This window comes from Silene latifolia, chromosome 2, assembly GCF_048544455.1.
Source record: "Silene latifolia isolate original U9 population chromosome 2, ASM4854445v1, whole genome shotgun sequence".
NCBI classification, from domain to species: Eukaryota; Viridiplantae; Streptophyta; class Magnoliopsida; order Caryophyllales; family Caryophyllaceae; genus Silene; species Silene latifolia.
The window spans coordinates 186,502,990-186,529,067 of record NC_133527.1 but is presented as its reverse complement, the minus strand read 5'-3'; the positions used below and the strand labels follow the sequence as shown (position 1 = coordinate 186,529,067).

At 33.9% G+C, this 26,078-nt stretch overlaps 2 long non-coding RNA genes across 2 annotated transcripts; one reads left to right on the top strand and one right to left on the bottom strand.

Annotated features, from left to right (window-relative positions):
* Window positions 1-7,989: 7,989 nt before the first annotated feature.
* Window positions 7,990-8,979, bottom strand: LOC141643795 (uncharacterized). Its single transcript, XR_012543776.1, has 2 exons — window positions 8,442-8,979; window positions 7,990-8,256 (listed from the first exon to the last, which is right to left on the bottom strand). It is a non-coding gene; the product is annotated as an uncharacterized LOC141643795 (long non-coding RNA).
* Window positions 8,980-21,534: 12,555 nt separating this feature from the next.
* On the top strand, window positions 21,535-22,702 carry LOC141631727 (uncharacterized). The gene is made up of 2 exons (XR_012537700.1): window positions 21,535-22,019; window positions 22,106-22,702. It is a non-coding gene; the product is annotated as an uncharacterized LOC141631727 (long non-coding RNA).
* The last annotated feature ends 3,376 nt before the right edge of the window (window positions 22,703-26,078 follow it).

The following is a 26,078-nucleotide window of genomic DNA, read 5'->3' as shown; positions in this document are numbered from 1 at the left end:
TTAGCTTTATAAAGGGTTGTAGACAATAGTAATAAGAAACGTTAATATAATTCAATAGGAGGAAATGAAGAGGCAAAAAGAGATCATAATATTATATAGATGTCTCATTAATGGATGGGTATAATAAGAGGAATAAGAGAGGAGGTGAAAAAGCATGGAAGATTAAAAGGTGAGAAGAATAGTAAAATAGTCATGTACTGATCATATTACTGATTGTTGTATAGACTAAATGCCAGAGATAGGGAAGTTGATTAGATGAGGGAGTAGAACAGTCTAGTCTGTTTGTCTTCTATACGGAACAAATGAAAAATATACGAAGTAGTTACGGGAAGTTAGTGACATCAAGCTAATGTATGAGGTGGCATCAAGGTAACATGTGACACTTGGCATTTCAATAGGAGCTTAAAATGCCTTCTTATGTTATTATATAGATGTAACCACAATGGTACCGTCAATGTTACGGATTATGTTAACTTATAGCTTTTTATTCTTTTTTTTTTTTTGAAATGTAAGATTCTTATTAAGCTCAAACAACTATTACAAGCTAGAAGAGTTTTAATAACATTGGCATGATCAACTACAATTACAATCAATCAAGTAACTGAGTTGATTCAATCCCTATCTCGAATACTAACTACATCACTGCACATAGTCAATTTATATCTCAGTAGTGACTGAGCTTGGGCAATCAGTACTCCAGATCTCTGCAATAAGCCTTCAATTCGAGCTGCATTACGTTGCTGCCACACAACATAGTAGACAGCCATGATAGCAGCAAGACAAATCTTCTTCTTCAGCTGTGTCCAGTTTCTTTTGCCAATCTACACTGCCATTTCCAACAGGTTCTGCAATGTGCAGCCATGAACAGACCCCTGCCATAACCATCCTTGTATACCTGCAGTTCTGGAATATATGATATACATTTTCCTTGTTAGCACTGCATATACAACAAGCAACATCGTCACTAATGTCGCGCCTGAATAACTTGTCCTTCACAATAATTGCATTCCTGAAAATTAACCAGCATAAAAATTTGTGTTTTGGCAAGGACCAAGTATTCCAGACCAACTTGGCCCATCCTACCTTCTGTTCCTTACGCCTAATCCATTCATAGTCAGAACTAGCATTGCATCCCTTATGACCAGCAAGCCAAACACCATTAGCATACCCTTCCTTGAAGACATTCCTAACCTTACAGATAGCTTTTCAGTTTCCACTCATATGAGTTTTAAGAATGTGGTTATCCCAAGAAGCTCCTTTTAAGTAGAGTTGATGTATCCATTTGACCTATAAACTATCAAGCTTACTATAAATCCACCACACTATCTTCCCCAAAGTAACCATGTTCCAAGTTAAGCTATACCTTATACCAAGATCACCTTCATTTCTTGGGGTGCAGACATGTTCCCCACTGACTAGAGGTGTTCTCATGTAAGAGCTAATCCCATCCCAAAGGTAATTTCTACAGATGCTATCAATCTTCTTCAAGACACCCTTAGGAATCAAGAATATATTAGCCCAGTAGGTAAATTATGATGTTAACACAAATTGGACCATTATTAACTTACCTGCATAAGAGATTTTCTTGGCCCCAAATGATCTAATTTTCTCAATAATCTTTTCAATAAGCACCTGACAATCCTTTTTCCCAAGTTTACCAGGAGCAATGGGCACACCAAGATATTTAAACGGTATCTGACCCTCCACACAGCCTGAGTTACCAATTATATGATCATTGACATGCCTCTGAACTCCATGTAGATATTAGATTTCTGCTTATTCATTTGCAATTTAGAAGTTGCTGAGAAACTAGCAAATGACCTTAGGAGTACCATAACAGATTGGTTGTCACCTCTTGAAAATAGCAACAAACCGTCAGCAAACATAAGGTGTTAAAGTTTTAGCCTACCACATAAAGCATGAAACTAATTAAAAGGCAAAGTTTCTGTTATAAACTACAAAATTCTGGTAAGGTATTCTATTGCTATTGTGAACAAGATATGAGAAAGGGTATCACCCTGTCTCAGGCCCTTTTACCCCTAAAAAAAATTAAAAGGCTCCCCATTGAGGACAAGAAAGTAAAATGCAATGGACACACATTTCATGATCAAATTCATAAAGTAAGAGGGAAACTACAATACATCCATCATCTGACCAAGTAATTAAGTTCCAGTTAACAAAATCATAAGCCTTCTTGAGGTCAACTTTAATCAGACATCAATGAGAGACTGATGATCTATTATATAATTTTATGACATCTTGCCATACTAGGATATTTTCAATAATATTTCTTCTTTTGATAAACCCCCATTGATTAAGGGATACTAGGGAGGGCATTAGCTAATCTTGAGCACAAAAGTTTAGATATGACTTTATATGTTACATTACAGCATGAGATTGGTGTAAATTGTGTAACATTCTCAGGTAACTCTACCTTGAGGATCAATGTAACAAAGGTATGATTCACCTGTTTAAGAAGTTTCACATGCTGAAAGAAATTTTTAACCACTTCACACAAGTCAGCCCCTACCGCACTCCATGCATCTTTAAAAAAATGCACTTGAGAACCCATTTGGGCCAGGAGCTTTATGGCTATGTATGGAAAAAACAGCCTCTTTAATCTCAGCATTTGTCACAAGAGCCATAAGTAAATCCTAGTGTTCCTCTTTGCATATAGGCCCTTTCTGAACCACTTGAGCATTGACATGTCTCAAAGTTTCAGTCTCTCCCACTTGAGCATTGAGCATTGACAGGTCCACAATTCATGAGTACTTGTGTGATGAAGTTAGAACCATATGTCGTAATACTGCCAAAGCTGACTGTGTTAAATTGTACCCCTCAATGAAACATAACCTAAAAGATACCTTATGTAACATGCCTGGTCGTATTTGTTTGACGTCTGATTTGTGGACCTCTTGTCAAACAGAAGGGTATTTGTGTTTAACTGCTCACTTTATGTTGACGCTAATTGGAAATTGTCTAGTGTTGTTTTGAACTTCTGTCATATGGAACCACCCTATAGTGGTAAAGAAATCTACATTCTTCTATTGAAGTTAATAAAAGAATGGGGAACTGAGAAGAAAGTTTTTTCTTTGACTTTAGACAATGCTTCTAGTAATGACAAGGCACGAGATTATTTAAAGGCTACACTTAATAGTTGGGGAAATTTAGTGTATGATGGTAAATATTTTCATGTTAGATGTGCTGCACATGTATTGAATCTTATTGTTAAGGATGGACTTAAGATAATTGAGCAATCCATTTATAATATTAGAGAAAGTGTGAAACATGTGAAAGCCTCAGAGGCAAAAAAAAAATGCACTTTCGAAGTGATGTTGAACAAGCTGGGGTCAAGGAGACTAAGGCACTTTGGCTTGACGTGCCTACTAGGTGGAATTCTACCTATCTTATGCTTGATAGGCCTCTTATATACCGGGATGCTTTTAATAAATTGAACCTAGTTGATAAGACATACATACATTGTCCACATGCTTTAGATTGGGAAATGGTTGAGAAAATAATGGATGTTTTAGGGCTATTTTATGATATAACTGAGTTATTTACCGGTAGTGAGTATCCAACATCGAACTTATATTTTAAGAATGTGTGGAGGATTTCTATGCTCTTAAAGGAATTGGTTCAAATTCAAAGTCACGATGAGGTATTAAGAGACATGACAATAGAAATGCAAAAGAAGTTTGACAAATATTGGGCAGTCTCTGAAGAATATAACTACGGTACTTTGTTTGCTTTTGCTATGGTTCTTGATCCTTGTTGCAAGCTTCATTTTCGCAGGTACTGTTACAAAAAGTTGTTTGACGATGAATTAAAAGCACGAGCGAAGGTGAATGATATACAATTTAAGATGGAGATGCTACTTAATGAGTAAAAAGGCTGCAATACCACATTTGCTTCATCAAATGCTGAACCTCGTATGGTCTCCAATACTTTAAAACGCAAATTTACCTTTTGTGAAGTAAGTTACTTTTTCTTTTCTCTGATGTTTTTTAGTTTTATTTATATTTCTACTGTTTATATGCTAAATTTAATTACTTTTGTTCTGTATTGATATCATATTTATTATGTAGGATTATGATAATGAAGGGGTGGTTACTAGTTACGATAAGTCAAAATTATCGACTTATCTTGAGGATGATAGAATTGATCGCAAAGTAAAGCTTGATGTTATAGACTATTGGAAAACGAATGAGGATCGTTATGGTGAACTAGCTCATCTCGCGAGGGATATTTTAAGTGTACAACTTACCACTGTTGCATCGGAATCTACTCTTAGTATCGGAGGTCGGGTTTTCAATAAATGGAGGAGCTCTTATATTCTTGAAAACGTGGAGGCTGTGATTACTACACGGAGTTGGTTATATGGCTATCAAGGTAAGTCGTTTTTACATTATGTTGTCGATCTCTTCTCATTTTTTTTTCTGATTCTAATTTGTTGATTAACATTTTGCAGCCATTGAGGAGGACGAATTCGAAGGTGTAGACGTAGAATGGTCGAACGTTCAATCATCTTCTTGAAGTTAATGATGAAGATTTGAAGTCAAGCTTCTTATCGTTTTTATAGTTTTTTTTGGGTTTTACATGAATCCTGATGTATTGTCTTCCTTTTTTTTTTTCTCTAGTTTTGAGAACTTCCTAAAATCGTAACTATTAGAGTATTACCTATGCAATAAAATTTTTTATTTTTGGAACTCATTCAGTCTTCTACTCTTCTCCATTAGAGGTGGCAATCGGGTCACTCGGGTCGGGTCAAAGCGGGTCGGGTCATATCGGGTCAGTGACGGGCTCAGGTCGGTTCGGTTCATGTCGGGTCATCTTCGGGTCGGGTCATCAATGGGTGGCAAGTCGGGTCGGGACGTTAGCGGGTCAATGTCGGGTCAAAGTTATCGATATTTTATCTTATATATTTAGTTTTAGATGATAATTTTATGTTTAAATACTGGGTAGGTGTATTGAATGTAGTTTTAAGGGAAAATAATTAAGATGAATGTCAATTTGGTGTTATTCAAACCATTATTAAGGTACTTCATTATCGGGTCATTTATCGGGTTGAGAAAGTATTGGGTCACGGGTCGGATCGTGTCGGTTCAGGCCGGTTCGGGTTGAAAAAAATAAGGTCATTATCGCTTATCGGTCGGTTCGCTTCGGGTCGGTTCGGTTTCGGTTCACCCAATTTTCGGGTTGTATCGGGCGGGTTTCGGGCGGTTCGGTCGGGTTCCTCGGGTGGGGTCGGCTTTTGCCACTCTATTCTCCATGTTCACTTTTTAATAGATATGAATAACATAGTTATAGGCTGGACTACCTTGAAAATGGTCCATGAAAATGCATGTCTTCTAATGACTAGTTGACTACTCTGCTTGAATTTTTGTCCGTTGTTAGTGAATGATGAGATATACTCATATACGTAGTAAATATTTGTGATTCGTTATAACTAATGTAAATAATTTTCGTCCCATTATAAAAGATATCTAAAATTAATCGATTATTTGGCTACGAAAATAATTTAAACTCCTTCAACTCTTGTGGTCTGACATGCACTTCATGAAAATCGGTGGTAAGACATTGGATATTCGAGTCTAAGTAACTTCCGTACTAATATAGAAAAAAAGTAAATTAATATGATTATGTTTTGTTTTTTATTATTTACAATCATTACATTCGAGTCATTTCGGGTTGTAATGTTGAGATTTAGTTATCAGATTACAGGTTGAAATCGGTTCAGGTATGTTTCGATTCAGGTAAAACAATTCGGGTCAAAACAGTTCAGGTTCATACGATTTTGGGTCTATTTCGGATATTACAAATTCGGTTCAGTTTCGAATCAATTCAAGTTGATTTGGGTTTCGGATAAAGTTGAAGTTATACCTTTCGGATGTACGGTCAGGTGTCGGTTCAGGTATTTTTGATCGGTTTTTCGGATTCGGTATACTTTTGCCAGGTCTAGTTCTATCCATTTCATATCCTAGAATCGTCACTTTTGCGTTCCTGTGCTCCGTCTTTCTTTCCCTTTTCATTTTTCACCAATGTCGGTTTTTCGCTCTATTTCAGTTTGGATTTGATTGATTGTCCTTTATTTCAATCACAACTACTCGTCTAAGATGATTTTACACAATTTAAATTAATCGTAAAACTAGATCTTTTAATAACCACTTTTACACACTAATAAAGCTATGTTCACAGATCTATTTTACAACTATATTACTGAAAACCGCCTTACAACTAGCTCACTATTTGGGTGGTATTGAATATGAATACTACGGAGTACCATTTTGTAAATTGTTGCCCTTGTGAATTATTTAATTAATCCATTATTTAATTAAACATGTACTTTATACAAAAGTTAATTTGAAATTCTGTATCTATATTAGTATAAAAGCCCGATGTCTATCAGGCTATATCATATAATTTGTTGTCTATTAGTAAAAAAAGTCTGATGTCAATCATATTTTTTTTGTGGCAGTGTTTAAATTGCATGGGGCGTGTAGTATCATAATATGGCGGACTCGGCCCAGTTCCAAGACTATACAACTGGATGTACAATGAGCATTATACATCAAGGTTATTTTAGTCTTTTTTTTCAAATATTTTTGCAAAAAAAAAAGGTAACGTAATTCAATTGTCAATCTAATCCTCATCCTCCCTCCGACTGTTTCCATATTTTTCTAACTTCTCTTCATCTTCCTTCATCATCCAGTTAATGAATCATCTTCTCCCGTAAAATTATTATAATTAATTGACTATGAGGAACTGAGCATCATCTTGAAGGAATTTTTTTATCCAAAATTTCTAATGCATGAAAATAGTTGAAGCTCGTATTATTTTTACATTAGCTCGTATTCTTATTTGAATATCTCGTATTCTTATGTGCTCGTATTTTAAAGGTCATGATCATTTTAAGCTTGTATTCTTTTTACATTAGCTCGTATTTTTATCTTAATAGCTCATATTATTATGTGCTCATATTTTTAAACTCGTGATCCTTTTAAGCTCATGTTCTTTTTACTTTAGCTCGTATTCTTATCTTAATAGCTCGTATGCTTATTTGCTCGTTTTTTAAAGTTCGTGATCCTTTTAAGCTCGTATTCTTATCTTAATAGCTCGTATTCTTATCTTAATAGCTCGTATTCTTAGGTGTTCGTATTTTTTAGTTCATATTCTTTTAATAATAGTTTGTATGATTGATGTAGAAATTTACCTCAAAGTATTGTTAGATGCATTTTTCCTTCCTGATGATGATATAAATTGCTTATCGTTCACGAAATATTGTTAGATGCATTTTTCCTCCTTGATGATGATGTAAATTGCTTCCTTTCACCATTTTAGAATCAAAATTGTGGAGAAGAGAGATTTGTCGACTGTCGTTTAAGAGAAATTTAGAGAAGGGAAAGAAGAGGGTTTGTCGATCAAGAGAAATCGAATTAGGGAAAAAGGAGATGCGTAGAATTTATTTTTATTTTTATTGGGCTTAGATAGATATTGTATACTCCCTCCTATTCTAAATAACTCTCCATATTTCCTTTTTCGTCTATTCACAATATTCTCCCTATTTCCTTATTTGGCAAACTTTAATACTTATTTTAATCACCCCACCCCACAACAATACCCCACAATACTCATACTTTATCTTATTTTAATCACTTTACCACACAACAATCCTTATTTTAATCACTTTACCCCACAACAATACTTATTTTAATCACACAATACCTTTCCTCTCTCCAATCTCCTAACCCACTCCAATACTTTATCATATAATACTCCCCTCCCTTAATTCTCGTGCCCTCCATAAAAGGGGAGGGTTATGTAGAATAGGAGGGAGTATAATATATGGGCCTGTTGTACAATGCTACTGTACAACAGGATGTACGATCCTATTTGTGGACTCGGCCATTTGATTTTTATTTTTTTTATTGTTTTTTTATCCTGACCAAAGAGAGAACAAAGGGTTAAAGTAGACAACATACACCGAAATATAAAACCCATAACTGGCCTTTAGATTTTATTCAAGATCTTGATCATGATGACGACCTAACGTACATAAACTGGAAAAACAAGACACGTTATTTACAAACATGAGCAACATAGCTCAAGACCCATAAATTAAAAAAAAGACGTAAAAGATACGAGTAGCATCAAGATCTTCTACACAACGATTACTCTAAAGGCCCAACACTACGAGTGAAAACGCTTGGATGCATGCTACACAGGGACAGAAGCATCATCCCCATCCACCGGCCCCTGAAAACACGACACGATATATTCTGTTAGCTTGAATTTATAAATTATTTACTTCGTCTCAAGTCATTTGTTTAAATCTCGCAATAAAAAAACATATATTTAACAGAATGCATAGAATTGGCTTCAACGGAAAAGATACTAGCTTAGGGATCCGAGTAGTATAAGATGTAATGCTAATACCATACCTGAGAAGGTGGAATGCTAGGGGTTGGGAATCCGGGCTTCAAATCGTCTAGGGTTGAAATAGCAGCCATTTTGTGGTTGTTTTAATTATATATTGTACTCCTTAATTAAAATTCACTTATTGTTCTTCATTTATAAAGGGTTTAAGTAGGTTTGTCGTTTTCATAAACAAAATTAAAAAAAACATTTTGCATTGAGACGTGTCTAATTCAAAAAGCATGTGTCAAACGATAATCACCTAGTGAATGCTGCTAAAACGTGCATGCATGCCATGCAATTATGTGGCTAACTAGGTTTGGTATCCGGCTATATCCGGACTACTTTTATTTACCATTTAAATTTTATTATCTATGAAATATGATTTGCTATATTTGGTTAACACATATATTTACAATTTATATCTTAAAATTATGATGAGAGGTAAAATTAATCAACAACTTATGAGACACGTTCACCTCTCCCGCTGTTAATATTATTACTTTCACTACATCCCCTGTTAATATTATTACATTCACTACTTCTTCGGTTGGTGTGTTGTTAGTATAACTACTCATGCTACTTTTACGGTTAACCCGTTAGTTTTATCAAACAAATATATTTAAATAAATTAATATTTTTTTAAAATCAAATTGTTAGTTAATTTTTTCATACTCTCTCCGTTGTTCCTACTGTTACTTTCTTTACATGTGTTGTCACTACTACTACTTTCACTTCTCCCGCCGTTATTATTTTTTTCGTTCACTACTCTCGCATTTATTATTGTTAATTATCTAATTGATTATCTAGTTGTATTAGAGTTATATATTTAATTATCTAGTTGATTATCTAGTTGTATATTTAATTATCTAGTTGTATATTTAATTATCTAGTTATATATTTAATTATCTAGTTGATTATTTAGTTATCTAGTTGATTATCTAGTTATATATTTAATTATCTAGTTAAATATTTAATTATTTAGTTGATTATCTAGTTATATATTTAATTATCTAGTTGATTATCTAGTTATATATTTAATTATCTAGTTATATATTTAATTATCTAGTTGATTATCTAGTTGTATATTTAATTATCTAGTTATATATTTAATTATCTAGTTGATTATCTAGTTGATTATCTAGTTATATATTTAATTATCTAGTTGATTATCTAGTTGTATATTTAATTATCTAGTTGATTATCTAGTTGTATATTTAATTATCTAGTTATATATTTAATTATCTAGTTGATTATCTAGTTGTATATTTAATTATCTAGTTATATATTTAATTATCTAGTTGATTATCTAGTTATATATTTAATTATCTAGTTGATTATCTAGTTATATATTTAATTATCTAGTTGATTATATAGTTGTATATTTAATGTGATTATCTAGTTGTATATTTAATTATCTAGTTATATATTTAATTATCTAGTTGTATATTTAATTATCTAGTTGATTATCTAGTTGTATATTTAATTAAAAGGTGGCAATCGGGTGGGTCGAGTCGGATTCGAGTCGGGTTATTTCAGGTTCGGGTTATCGTGATGTCGGATCGATTCGAGTCGTGTACATTTGTGGGTCGGATCGGGTTCGGTCGGATTATTTCGGGTTATGACTTACCTCGGGTATCGGGTCAGAATATGGAACACTTGGTCGGGCGACAGTTGTTACGGATCGGGTTAGTTCGACTAAAATTCATGTAGCAGTTCATATCGGGTTAAAAAAAATTAAATACTAATTCTTATTGGGTTATAACGGGTCACAACTTGTCCATTTCTAGGTCATTCTTTAATACTCCTTATACAGTAGAATATGGAGAGTTATTACTAAAAAAAATATGTAAGATATTGTATTCAAATTTTTAATTTAAGACTAATTACCATTGCTCGATTGATTATGAATTTATGAAGTAAGTAACTCATTTATATAATATGGAATGTGAAATACCAATAAATAACATATTTAAATAATTTTATGTTACCATTGGACATAGGACTTACGATAAAATTTGAACTCAAAAATATGAAAATCAAACATAGATTGGTAATTAAAAAAAAACAAATACTTTTTCACCCGATTGTGAAATCACCCGAACTTAAATTCACCCAAATTCGAATTAACCTAACTATAATTAACAAACCTCAAATTGACTTGAACCTCAAAATGTAGCTTATAAGCTAGTTAAGTTTATTTAAGTTAAATTTTATAAATTAAGTTAGTTTGAGTTAACTTAAGCTTAATTAGTTAAATTTGTTAACTTAATTTAATTTAAGTAAAGTTTAAATTTACGTTAAGTTCAGGCTAAATTATGTTTATCTAAGTTAAATGCAAATTTAGATTTACTTAACTTAAGTTAAGTTCAATTTAGCTCAATCAAATTTAGTTTAATTTAGCTCAATTAGGTTCAATTCAATTCAGTCGAACTATATTTAGTTCACTTTAACTCAATTAAGTTTAGTTCAGCTACAATTAGTTCAATTTAGCTCGATTTAGCTCAATTAAGTTCAGTTCAATTCACACCAACTACACTTAGTTCAGTTTAACTCAATTAAGTTCAGTTTAGCTACAATAAGTTCAATTTAGCATAATTAAGTTCAGTTCAGCTCAATTTAGCTGAATCAAGTTCAATTCAATTTAACCCAGTTTAGCTCAATTAAGTTCAGTTCAGCTATAACCAGTTCAATTTAGCTCGATTTAGCTCTTTAAGTTCAGTTCAATTTAGCTCAATTAAGTTCAATTCAGTCCAACTACATTTAGTTCAGTTTAGCTCAATTTGACTAAGTTCAGCTACAATCATTTCATTTCAATTCAGTTTTGCTCTATTAAGTCCAGTTAAATTTAGCTCAACTCGGATTCGTTTCGGTCCAAAAGAATAAGACCTTAGTCAAATAAACTTTAATGTATAATAATATTAAATCAAGTAAATATTAAAAGAACTCGTTTTAAAATAAATATGAAAACCGTCTTATTTAAATAACTGTGTTTGCTGATCACCTGATGTTCTTACTAAAAACGTACGAAGTAATCAAAAATACTCTCCATAATTAAATCACCCAAAGTCACCCACACGTCCCCATTCTCCATTTTCTGTTTATGTACAACTTGGGTTTGTGACTTGTGAATTGTGGCTTGCCCACAAAGACACGTTGTCTAGAAGACTAGTAATTAGGAAGTAACCAATTTGGGTTTTATGATAGGTTGTACTTGTATGTCATATCTTTTTCATTTACGTTCCTTTGAAAATTTACGGTCCGTCTCATTGAAGACGGCCACTATCCGTCATAAGTTGAAGACGGATAGTGGCCCTCTCACAAAATGGAAATGGATAGTGCAAGTGGGGGAAATGGATAACCCCACTTGCACTATCCATTTGCATTTTGTGAGAGGGACACTATCCGTCTTCAGCTTGTGACGGATAGCGTCCGTCTTCAATGAGAATTTGTGGAAAATTTATGCAAAGTTTGCAATTTTTAAAAAGGAAAATAAATGGTTCAACTAACTAATCTAAATTAAGTTTCGATAAATTGTCAAAAAAAAACTACATTAATCTATCATATGCAATGAAAAAAAAGTGTATTTATGCACACAATTAAAATAGAAACATAAATTTAGTCAAGCTTATAGATCTAGGAGTTAAATAAACTAAATGTTAACACTTGTACGATTCTAGTGGACTCGTATATTAGACATCAACATTCATAGAACAAATTAAAAAAAAGTACAAAAAAAACTCTTAATTTATAAATTTAACGTTATAATCTTATAGACGTAGTTTTATTCAGGTTTGTATCGGATAGTCGAGTCTTACTCAGGTCGGGTTTTTTCCTTGTCGGGTTTAATCGGCTTCGGTGTCGTGAGATTCGGGTTATATCGATTATCGGATGTTAATAAGAATCGGGTTATGCCAGATCGGACTGGGTCGGTTTCAGGTGTTATGATTGTTTTGTATTTTCGGGTGTCAGACGGGTTCGATATCGAGTGAGTCGGATCGGTTTTGTCGAGTCGGATCGGATCGGGTTTTGCCAGGTCGAAGTTGTATATTTAATTATCTAGTTGATTATCTAGTTGTATATTTAATTATCTAGTTGATTATTTAATTATCTAGTTGATTATATAGTTAAATATTTAATTATCTAGTTGATTATATAGTTATATATTTAATTATCTAGTTATATATTTAATTATCTAGTTGATTATCTAGTTATATATTTAATTATCTAGTTGTATATAGAGGTGGCAAACAATGACACGACACGAAACCGACACGAAATTAACGGGTTTGGGTTGAGACTTAATGACCCATTTATGTAAGTGGGTCAACACGAACACGACACGATATTTAATTGGGTTGGGTTAGGGTTGACTTCTCTAAACACGAACCTAACACGAATGACCTGTTTACTAAATTAATCCTATTTTTTCTTGATACTCCATCACATAAATATACTTAAACTTTCAAAATATGGACGTGACATGAAAACACGACACGAACCCGACACGAAATTAACGGGTTAGGGTTGAGGCCTTATGACCCATTTATGTAAGTGGGTCGACACGAACACGACACGAGATTTAATTGGGCCGAGTTTGGGTTGGAGGGATTGTGACCCGTTTACATGTGACACGATCTAGTTGTATATTTAATTATCTAGTTATATATTTAATTATCTAGTTATATATTTACTTATCTAGTTGATTATCTAGTTGTATATTTAATTATCTAGTTGATTATCTAGTTGTATATTTAATTATCTAGTTGATTATCTAGTTATATATTTAATTATCTAGTTAAACATTTAATTATCTAGTTGATTATCTAGTTATATATTTAATTATCTAGTTGATTATCTAGTTATATATTCAATTATCTAGTTATATATTTAATTATCTAGTTGATTATCTAGTTGTATATTTAATTATCTAGTTATATATTTAATTATCTAGTTGATTATCTAGTTATATATTTAATTATCTAGTTGATTATCTAGTTGTATATTTAATTATCTAGTTGTATATTTATTTACCTAGTTATATATTTAATTATCTAGTTGATTATCTAGTTGTATTAGGGTTATATATTTATTATCTAGTTGATTATCTAATTGTATTAGAGTTATATATTTAATTATCTAGTTGATTATCTAGTTGATTATCTAGTTGTATTATAGTTATATATTTAATTATCTAGTTAATTATCTAGTTGTATTAGAGTTATATATTTAAATAAATCTGAAATATTATATTAGAATGTTATTTAAGAGTAATAATTATTATTTACTAATTAAATTATGAATCTAATGAGTTATGGAATATTATATTTTTTTGGAAATCTGAATTGATTTACTTACCTTTTAATATTTTCCAAAATATAACATATACTTACAGTATATTATATTTGTTTATGTTAAATAATTAACAACTTTATACTAATTAATACCATAAGTGGGACCCGTTATTTTAAGGAAACTCGGCATATTTCTAGTATTCTCTAAATTTATACTTTTAACAAAAACTATATAATATTTACATTGAAGTCCATTGTTAAGGTACCATCACACAACACTAGCGATTATAAACTATATAATATAATTAATTTGTATAAATTTATTTAATTTCATAGAAGTCCATTGGTTTCTGGAATTAATATATAATATTGATTGATTGATTAAGCAAGACGACAAACGTTAAATTATTCTAAACGATTTGGTCAAACAATAATTCAACAATTACTTCGTTATACGTGAAATGATTTTGTATTGAATTATGTAAAACTAGTGTGGGTGCTCGGCTTCGCCCGTGCTACCTCTATTTAGCATTAAAATATATTCTCAATTAACCAAACCTACTTAAAGTTGCATAACTCATAAATTTATCATTAATATATTTTTCTATGATACGGAGTATATTTTAAAATACAATGAAATAAATAATGAGACAAATTCACTATTCCCGCTATTAATATTTTACTTAAATTGATTGCTTAACTAATTTTTCATATATACTATCTTTTGTTCTTAGAATTGTCACTTTTATTACATTTGTTATTATTACTTTTACTTTCACTACTCCCGCCGTAATTATTGTTAATTTCACTACTTGTACATTAATATTGATAATTTCACTATTCCAGTTGTTACTTCTCTTACTTTCACTACTCGCGCTCGCTGCTAATATTGTTACTTTGACTATTCAAATGAGTGATTAATATCATATTACTATATCCAATGTTACTACAATTCTTTTCACTTCTAACGGAATTACTTTTACTCTTTAAGTATCCAAAAAGTGATTACTAATTTACTATATCCAAGGTTACTTTTATTACTCTCACCACTCGAAATAACTATATTACATATATGCATTAAATTAATTAAGTCGAAATAATTATGGAATATTATATTTTTTTGGAAATCTAATAGTTTTCAAAATATATTATACTTATATAACATATGTTTATGTTAAAATAATTAACATCTTTATACTAATTAATACCATAAGTGGGACATGTTTATTTTAAGAAAAATCACCATATTCCGGTGTTCTCTAAATTTATACTTCAACCAAAACTATATTATTTACATTAAAGTCCCTTGTTCAGGTCCATCGCATAGTGCTATTGATTTAAAACTATATAGTATAAATATTTTGTATAGATTTATTTAATTACATTAAAGTCCCTTGGTTTCTGGAATTAATATATAGTATTGATTGATTGATAACTTTTAAAGGCAAAATTTATGTCCCTTTAACTAACCACAAATTCTTATTTCAGATGGCCACGCACTTTGAAGTTTCAGACAAGCATATATGACCATTTTATGGTTAAACTAGTTTTGTGCCCCGCGAAAATCACAGGGTTACTTTCGAATAATCCTACTAATATATAGTCCGTGAAGGAAAAATGCAAAAAGAGACAATCGACGTTTTCACAGTTGTAAGTTTCGGCCGTTCACAAGCTATTATTAGAGTTTCAATCTTTATCACCATCAACACACCACGTCCTAAAATCATTACTTATATTTCAAAACTATTTTCCAAATAAATCCAAAATGGTAATACTTAACTAAAGACGGAACTTTAAATTAAGTTCATATTGGATCAAGATTATGCTACAGAAGAAAATAGTTTATGTTAAGAATAATAAGACTGCTAAAGTACATTTTGTAATTTAACATACTATTTCTTTGAATATAGTGGCTAACACACTTATCATGCGTACTGTATGTTCTAGTTCTATAAACAACTTATTTGGGATCTAGACGAAAAATGCATGCCTTGAAAATGGAGGGCAACAATATATGAAGAAAAGAAATTATAAAAAACGTGAAAACCTAAGCAATTATGAGCAAAATGAAAACCTAAGCAAAATGAAAATCTCCTTATACGAATATGTGTTAAATTCTTATTTGGGCTCTATAAGAATATGTGTTAAATTCTTGACAAAATCTCCTTATTTCCTGCAAAATGAAAACCTAAGCAATTATTTTCAAATCAAATGAAAAAACAAAAGAAGGATATAGTCTCGCAGTTTTTGCGGGATATAAGACAATGCCTTTATTTCTGTTTGGGAGCTTTTGTTAGAAAGCAACAATAACACTCCTAAACAAAATCTAAATACTTTAGAGTATGGAGACGCTATATATCTACACCTCTGAGCTTTGAGTGTCACGAAATCAAATCAATCCGTATATTCGTATCGTATACAACCATACCGTTAACCAAGCCACACTAGTTGTCAAGAAACCATCTCAACCAAAAATTTAAGCTGATGGTTGGAGTCCCAAGATCGGTTTTATACTCTAACACGCCCCTTCATACAAATGCCCCTAACACTAGTTATACTACGGAGTACTTCCTCAATCTCAATTTTATTGTCCTCCTTACCATTTTGAAATGATTTTAAAAAAGATAATGAACTATCAATTTTATCCTTTAAATTAAAAGGAATAGGGACAACATTCATTGGGATAGCCGATAGGGGTATTAGTGGAGCACAAATTCTCATTATAGACGGACACTATCCGTCTATAGCTATAGACGGACAGTGTCCCTCTCACAAATGAAAGTGAATAGTGCAAATGGTTGGGAAATGGATATCCCCACTTACCCTCCCACCTTTTATTTTGTGAAAGGGTCACTGTCCGTCTATAGCTATAGACGGATAGTGGTCGTCTATAATGAGATGGACTGTTAGTGGAGATATACAACTTTTTCGTTCTAAATTTAAAAAGGAGACAATAATTGTAGGTCTTGAAGAATATAAACTGCAAAATTTAACCCATATAAAAAGTTAAATAGCCAAAATATAATTATAGTTCAACTTTCCAGTTTACATCATGCCTTTAAATCACGTTTGACCAATTCTTAAACAAAAAATACGATGAGATTATTTAAACCATAATAATAATAATAATAATAATAATAATAATAATAATTGCCTAAATATAGTACCCTTGCAGATTCCTCTACTATGAAACTTTCATAGTTCGGTATCAGTTGCCTCTTCGCCCAAAATGCTACTAGTCCTACTACCTCTCATCCCAGGGGCGGATCCAGGATTTGACTAAAGGGGTGGCACACTAAGAAAAAAAAAATTGCGGACAACATTTATACATTAAAATTCTAACATTGTCAATACATATATACCAAAAACTCTAAACCAAATACCAACAAACCTAAGTCCATTATTCTAGAGGGCATATCCATTTTCGGCGATAGAATGTACCTCACATGAGCGTAGAATTGTAAAGTTGTAGCGGACAAGAACGGTCAAAACTTGAACACAGCCATATCATTCACATTAATCTTAGATAATAAATAAACGACAACGAAATAAATGCAACTAAGAGGCGAAACACCAAGCAAAACTAATGCAATTAAGAGGCGAAACACCAACCCACATCTTACTATATCTTCAATCCACCTTTGGGAAGCAAGTCTAAGACGCCCGGCTACCGAAATGACTGGAATGCTGGATTCGCCTCTATGATACTCACAATTCCATCTCATTACTTGTAATTATACATCAATCAATAACCCACCGTACTAAAATTACATGCTTATCCTTGGTTTTCTTCTGTATTCATTTCTTGTTGAATTGGCAGGCAAACTCTTATTGGCTAAATGAGGTACTATGGGGTTTATACAAGGCTATTACTTATGTAAAAGAGCTTTACGGAAATCCCACAGTCTATTATCCAGCGGGGCCAAGCGCCTCTGTTAGCCCTCCCCTACCCTACCTCTGCTGTCCGGAGGACTCAACACCCTTGCTTCATTTTACCCAAAAGATGGAAATACTTAAACATTGATGTATGTGAAACCAAAATGGAGGCATGAGTGATGCAGGAAATGTGAGACTTTCACAAGGCAGGCATGATATGAAGAGAATCAATCAATTACTACAAAACCTACCTGATGGCACTAAAGAAGGCGGGGCCAAACGCCTCTATAATTACCCAATATACATAAATTGAACTCAAACAAATATCCTACGAATCAAAATTAATTGCTAAGTGAGTGATTGATTTAGGGTTTGAGAAAAATGAGATAATTAACCAATCATTCAATCTAAACTAACCCAAATCTACAATTACACAAATAGAGAAATAGATTAACAAACTAATAACAACAATTAACAAATTAATGAACCAAATATTCAATCAATTAAATGCTCAAGAATCGAATTTGGGCGAAAAAAAATTACTTACCCACTACCCAGGGCGCCGCCACTACGGCAGGATTAAGGCCGGAGGTGAGGAGTAAGCCGACGGTGAGGTGGAAGGCCGGAGGTGGGCGGCGGTAAGGTGGTCGTATTTTGGATATTGGTTTTGTTTTATTTTGTACAGAATAGAATATGTTTACGTGGTATTCTATAGCGCCTTTCCTCTTTTTTCGAGTCCGTTTTTGAAATAATGCTCAAAAATAAAAGAATTGTCGTTTTGGGTCGATTTTGAAAACATTTATCGAAATGGTGTCCACGTAGGCTCGGTTTTGACGAGCCTGTATGGGGCCTAAACACGCCATACGTATTGGCGTGTTTAGCTCATTGAACATGCCATTACATATGGCGTGTTTAGGCAGTCTGAAATTCTAACCCCAATCCAGTAGCAAAATAAGGAAAGAAATAGAACACGCCATTACGTATGGCGTGTCTTAAGATGGAAACACGCCATTACGTATGGCGTGTTTTAGCAGCCCAAATTTTTTAGCCCAAGTCCAGTAGCTGGCAAAATGGAAGAAAATAGAACACGCCATACGTAATGGCGTGTCTTAAGGGGGAAACACACCAATACGTATGGCGTGTTTAGGCAGATTTTTTTTTTTTTTAGTATATCCGTCCCTTTCTACTAAATTAAACAAAACATTCATCATCTTCGCCTCACAAACACCAAGTGCGATAGAACAAACCTCACTCCCCTTCTTATTTCTTCACCTCACACTCATCTCCGGCGAATCTCCGGCGTATCTCCGGCATTATATTGGGTTTTTGGTTTTCAAATTATACATTCTACCTATTTAGCAAGGTAATTTAATTCTTTTAACTTATTTAATTTCATCTTTTGAATGTAGATTTTGCTTATTTTGTCTTCATTGTTGGTAATTATGTTGTTTTGTGCCTAGATCTACAACTTATATGTGTTAATTTAAGGTTGTTTAAAAAAAGCCCCAAATTTTCGAAACCCTAATTAGGTAGGATGAACGATTTATGATTTTTAATTGTTGTTTAGGTATGTATTTTAGGGAAATTAGGTTATTGGTAGTTGATTTATACTAAATTTGTTCAATTTTTTTTTATAGAATGGAAATTTGTGATTTTCCTCTTATTTGTTATTGGGATGGAGAAGTGTTGGAGCAAAATGGATGTGTAACTTATAGAGGAGGGAATCAATGTTTTATTCTAGCTAGTACAAAAATGACATATCTTGAATTAGTTGAAGAGATTTATAAGGGAATCGGTGTTCAAAGTTTGGGTACTCAATTGAAGGTAATGATGAAATTTCCGAGTGCCGGGTGTTTCAAAATTGTTCCCCTTAATAATGAGGGAGCCTTTAAAGCGTTATGGGCAAGTATTCGTCATTCACATGCTCCTTCAATGGACATATTTGTAGAAGTTTCTACTAGTCAAATTGTCACTCCTACACCAAGTATTAGGCTAGATGATGTTGCTCAATTTGTTTCACTTGAAACTAATGACGTAAATGATGGGGAATTTTATGGTAACTTAGAAGGTGATGAGATTGATGAGGAATTGGCAATACTTGATGAGAATTTGTTGGCAAATGAAGAAGATGGTGATGATGATCTTGTCTTTGCTAGTGCTCCCATTGTTGAGTTTAATAAGATTGATCAATTAGATGAGGATGAATTGAATAGCTGGAAAACTTGGGAAAATATGGTAAGATATGAACATGGGAAAGAGTTTGCGGTTGGACAAGTGTTCCCAAACAAAGCTTCACTTAGCGATGAGGTGACATCATATTGTGTTAAAGCAAATCAATTTTTCAAAGTTGCCGAATCAAAGCCTAATACTATTACCTTCAAATGTGGCCGGATTCCTACACCATGTAATTGGCGGTTAAGGGCTACACAAAAAGACTTTCATTCTGAAGTTTTTACCATTGTGACATACAAAGGTCCTCATGATGAGTCTTGTGTTTGTGACATGGTACCTCAAGACCACATGAATTTGAAACGAGCATTCATAAGTCATGAGATTCGTTGGCCTTGGTTTATGTCATGCATAAGAGTATTTGTTACCAAAAGAAGTGGGTTGTGTGTCATTTCCGATAGACACAAAGGGATTATGAAAGCAATGAGTGAAGTTGGTAGTGGGTGGGAGGAGCCGTATGCTTATCATAGAGTTTACATTCGTCATTTGGCTTCAAATGTTAATACAAGATTTAGAAATAATGCAGTTAAAGAAATGTTTGGGTCAACGACAATGCAATTACAAAACAAGAAGTTTGACATAGGATTTCGTCGCCTAGGTGAGTTGAATAGAGAGGCACAACAATATGTTGTTGAAATTGGAATAGAGAAGTGGTCAATTTGCCATGATGGTGGACATAGATATGGAATACTGACTACTAATTTGGCGGAGGCATTTAATAATGTTCTTAAAGGAGCACGTTTTCTACCCGTAACGGCACTCATAAAGTGTGTATTTTTTAGAGTTAATGCATACTTTGTTGAGCGACGTGAGTTTGCAAGGAAACGGTTGATGAAGGGGCTTCATTATAGTCCGAAGATTACAATCTTGTTGGAGGAAAATTGCCAAAAAGGAGCATACCATAAGGTTGTGGCTTTTGACCATGTCGGAGGGGTGTACCAAGTCACAACACGTAGAGGTTCTCGACCCATGTCACATGGTAACCATTTGCACACCGTTGATTTATCCAAGAGGACATGTACTTGTAACAAGTTCCAAACATACAAGTATCCATGTTCACATGTGTATGCCGTTTGTAAAAAGAAGGGTTTAAATGCTACTCAATTTGTGGACATCGCCTATTCTACCGGAGAACACTTAGCTTCATATGCTTCTAAATTTCACCCTTTGAAAGATGAGGCTTATTGGGGTCCTTACAATGGGCCTAAAATAGTGTGCGATGAGCAAAATAAACGGGGAAAAGGAAGACGGAAGAATAAAAGATTTCTTAATGAAATGGATGAGAAGAGTAAGAACAAGGTCACATGTAGTTTGTGTCGTGGTTTAGGCCACAATAAAAAAAAATGTACTTTGAGAGTTAACAATTCACAAGGGTATTCTACTACTTACACTTGTCTTTAATTTTTTTTATTACCATAATTTTTGTAATTATTTGAACATTTATTTTCATGCTAATCTAATAATCTTCTTTTAAATGTGTAGGAATAATGGAACAACATCAACAACAAGGCCCGGTGAACCCGGAACTTCTCACACAACAAGAGGGACACCGGAGCAAGGCAATTGTGGGCATGGGAGAGGATTAGTATTGGTCGACCTACACTCATGAGACCCGTTAATGCTACCCATCATGGACCGAACCCATTAGGTTCTCAACATCAAATCAGGATTGACTCATTGGGTCATACGTGGGCAAGTGTGAATCGTAAGAGGCCGGAAGGGGTGACCACACTAATTGGGTATAGGGATGCTTTTGATTCAATGCGACATGATCAGTTTACATGACAACCTTACACCCGACAGATTTTGTCTTTTTTGCCCGAGTTTTGTTATGATGACTCCGACGATTGGACAGTGATGGCACCTATGATTTGTTTCGACATTGTTGAGTGGCATTTTCCTAATAGGGTAGCTCGTCAATTTGGGTGGAAACAAATTATCCCTTTAAACTCTAATACCGAACCAAACTTGCACAAAGTTGACAAAAGGGGTGCCTCTTCACGGAATTGGATAGAAAAACATCAACCCTACATATCAAATTGGGTTAGGAGGGGTGATTTTCGGTTCCGTGGTGAAGAGGATGATATTGAAATGAGCTACTACGACCCTTACATGGTTTGGTACCGGGATCGCACTATTCTTCGCTTGAACCCTTTCCCCCCACAAGCTACTTATCAAGCACCATTTGGAGCCACACAATATCTTGTAAGTACACTTAATATACTTGTCTTAAAATTCTTAACCAATATATCATAAAATGTGATTAGCTTATACTACTTATTTTGTTTTAGGCGCAAGGTTTCGTCAATGTCCATAATACATGTGATGAGGAGCTTCGACAAATGCCTCTTGAGGTGCCTCCTCATTTCCGGACAATGGTTTCACACCTACGGGACTACTCCTCTCAATCGCTTGAACATGTAGGCTATTCCCATCTCCTTCAACCAACCGTAGAACCAAGGGAAGAAAGTTCACCAATGGTTCAAGAGTCCCTCGACTCAATGAATGTGGATGACGATGCACCATTGGTTCAATACACTAGGAGGGGTAGACGCTCTAAGTCATCCATGCCGGCTAGACACTCTATGTCTTCAATGCCGGCCATGTCTTCAATGCCTTCCATGTCTTCAATGTCACCCGTCAATGAACAAGGCACCCCGGAGTCTAAGAAAGGGTTTTGGAGTCGCATTCGAGGAAAAAGCAAGAAGAAGACTTGAGGACTTGATGTAATAGTTAGAGGATTAATGGTTTGTTTGACATTTTAGATGGTTAATTTGTTTGACATTTTAGTTGTAAAACTTAGAATTTAATCCCCTTGTGCGAAGCTTATGTGGTGTGTAAACTCGGTTTTTATTTATAATAGGCAATGGTTTGTGTTGTCCTTTGCATTGTTGAGCATTGTTGAGTTTGGTTTTCTATTTTGGCAAAGAAAAGATACGAGAACGAAGGAAATTTGTGCAGCAATGAAAAAAAAAAATTCTGACTAAACACGCCATACGTATTGGCGTGTTTCTCTCTTAAGACACGCCATACGTAATGGCGTGTTCTATTTTCTTCTATTATTGCAGCTACTGGACTTGGCTAAGAATTTGGGCTGCTAAAACACGCCATACGTAATGGCGTGTTTCCACCTTAAGACACGCCATACGTAATGGCGTGTTTCCTTTCCTTCCTTATTCAGCTACTGACTTTGGTTTCAATTTTGGACTGCCTAAACACGCCATATGTAATGGCGTGTTTTATGAGTTAAACACGCCAATACGTATGGCGTGTTTAAGCCCCATACAGGTGATAAGGCTAAAGTCGTATTACCAAATCAAAGTAAAACTATCTCAGGACTAACAAGAATAGCTAGTGATAAGACAGGTATCGAATCCACAGGGAGGCGGTAAAAGCTAAGTCTAAGAGTATTTAAGCTGTCTAGAAGTAACCGATTTCGGGGGTTTTGTTTTGAGTTGATTCTAACAAACTAATTGCAATGTAAATAAAGGATGAAAACAATCCCTACCCTTTAAAAAGAGAGAAGTTCGGGTACTGTAGCGATGAATAGTAGATGAGCAATGTGCGCCGTTGATCTCTCACCCTCAAATCTCACCCTTCCATTCTAACTTAACCTATCCTTCATCACTCTCACTCTTTTCGTCCTTCTTCGACATTCAGTTGCTTCTCTCATAAAAATACTACTCTCTAAATCCTTCCCAAATTCACTTCTTTTAATAAACCTTCACAAATTTCACACAAATTGCTTCAAATAATCGGATCCCATCGCAAATTCATCACTTGAACCAACCTAATTCCCAGATCACTTAAATATCACGAATTATTAGGGTTATGGACTATGGTTCACAATTAAATTTGGGATTTCGATTGTTTTGGATTGCTGCTCAGATTATAAGACTTTGTTGCGGATCAATCGGAGTTGCTGGTGTTGTAGGGTTTTGTTGCGGTTGAATCGAAGGTGCTGGAGTTGTAGGGTTTTGTTGCGGTTGAATCGGAGGTGCTGGAGTTGTAGGGTTTTGTTGCGGATCAATTGCAGCTGCTGGCTGGCGTCTGTCTTATGTCGAAACTCAAAGGTGTTTCGTGGTTTTGGTTATACAACTGTTTTTCTCCCTTTTTTTGTTTTGATTTGATTTGATTTTACTATTACTATCATTATTGCATTCCTGGGTTTTTGGCTTTGGCTGACCGCCTGCAATAGGTGATGTAATCTCAGTTATTGTCTTCCTTTCATTGCTTTTGTATATGTACATTGTCGTGGTAGTGGTTGCAGTGTAATTTAGATCTTAATTTAGACCGTACCAAACAAACATCTCTTAGTATAATTTCAAACTTGTCTTAATGCTCTCAAATTATTAGCCCTTAAAATATATGTATACTAATAAAAAATCCATGAAAGCTTTTAATAAATTGATAATCAGCTTCTATGTTTTTTCTTTGTACCGTATTTTGCTTTGGGAGTCGGTTAATTAGCTAAGATAGACACGTATTTATGTTTTAGTTGGTAGATATGTGCGTTGCAATTCGGGACAAGTGTTATTCTAATTTTGGTAGTTCTTTTGATTGGAAAATATTTGAGTTATCCAGAAGCCATCTACTGAGCTCGACCACTTTCATGCTAAACTACCCTGACAAGGCACAAGAATTGCTTATCTGAAGGAAAACAGTCCGTACTTTTGAAGGTACACTGTTTCCAGTGCAATTCTTCATCTGTCAAGATTTAGAAAATAAATGATTTTGGAAAATATATTTTTTCTTGCCAAATAGTTTTTCATACTTAAAACTTTTATAGTATTTCATCGAAAACTTGCTTGCCCACCTCGATTTTGCGCATTTTGTTGTGTGGTTCCGCAAGTAAAATTTGCACAATTATTTGTGAATTCCTATCTTCTGTCTTTACACTATTTGCTTATGTGTATTAGGCTCCATTCAGTTTCTACTGTCTCAGATGATTCCTGCTATCTTTACTGTGTCTATTGGTGTTACTTGTAGTACTTTCAATCTGTTATGGACAATACCACGACCAGTTTAATGCATATGTTCTAATCTCGTGCTCCTGATTAAGGAGCACTGGCAAATTAGCCGCACCCCATGTGAATCTAATTACCATATTTACATTTAGTGATGAATATGCTCATCAACTACTACTTCATTTAGGTTCACCCTCCTGCAAATCTAGCATCATAATAATTTCACTACTTATGTTGATTTGTACATTTGGTAATTTGTTTACGTGGTCGGAAATCATTTTCTAATTATTTCTTTTTATGTGCTTTGAGTTCTTAGGCTGCTACTACCTGGGATTGGGCTTTTGATCATAGACCAAGGCTCAAGTTAATTTGACCTCCTTTTAAAGGTTATTACCAGTTCCAGCAACGGCTCAGTTGATAATTTGATGATGCTTATTGTGTATTATGATGATTGTGATTGACGTTATCCTTGGATATGTGTAGGGTAGCAGCTTAAGTCTGGTGATTTGCAATCTTATGATGACGGATAGTTTGAGGTTTTCTTTTTCTTGAATTAAATGGGATTTTGTGTTTAATTAAAGTGGGTCTTAACCTTATTTGTAACTTTTATTGTCAAGTATTCCAGACATAAGAACACCGAACATAATGGTGGCCTACCACAATCCGGAAAAAGCAAAGATGTATGTTTGTATATCTGTATAAGAACACCGAACATAATGCAATGAATGTTTGAATATCTGTATTAGTTTAGCATAACTTGATTATTCTAATTTGCCTATTTCACTACTTTCTGTTGGTGGTCTTAGGTTACTTGTAGATATTCCTGTGCCATTGGTGAAGTCCTTAGGGCTGGAATTTAGCTGTTGCATTTTTTTTAGCATCTGGAATCACTGGGGGTACCGTTCGGTGTCTAGCCGATGGTCAACTGTCGTGATTTTAGTGTTAGTTCACACTGTTAAAAGTTGGTGATGGTGTTGGGTTTAGTCTTTAAGCATGTGCTTTTATTGGTTCTTAATTTGTCAGGCTTATTTAGGGTATTCATATGTTTTAGCTTGCTTATTTAGGGTTTTGATAAAGCATATTTAGGTGCTGGTTTCTGGTTAATCTTACTTGTGGTATCTTCAAGAAGAGCATTTACTTGCTTGTGGTACTTACGGGCTGCTGGTGACTGTCTAATTTGATCCCTGTGTTCATTTCGCGGGTTTTGACTTTATTTTTAACTTATGTTTACTTAGCTGTGGTATCTTCATAGCACAGTCATAAAGGTTTTTTCTTCTTTTCGTTGATAGTGTTAATT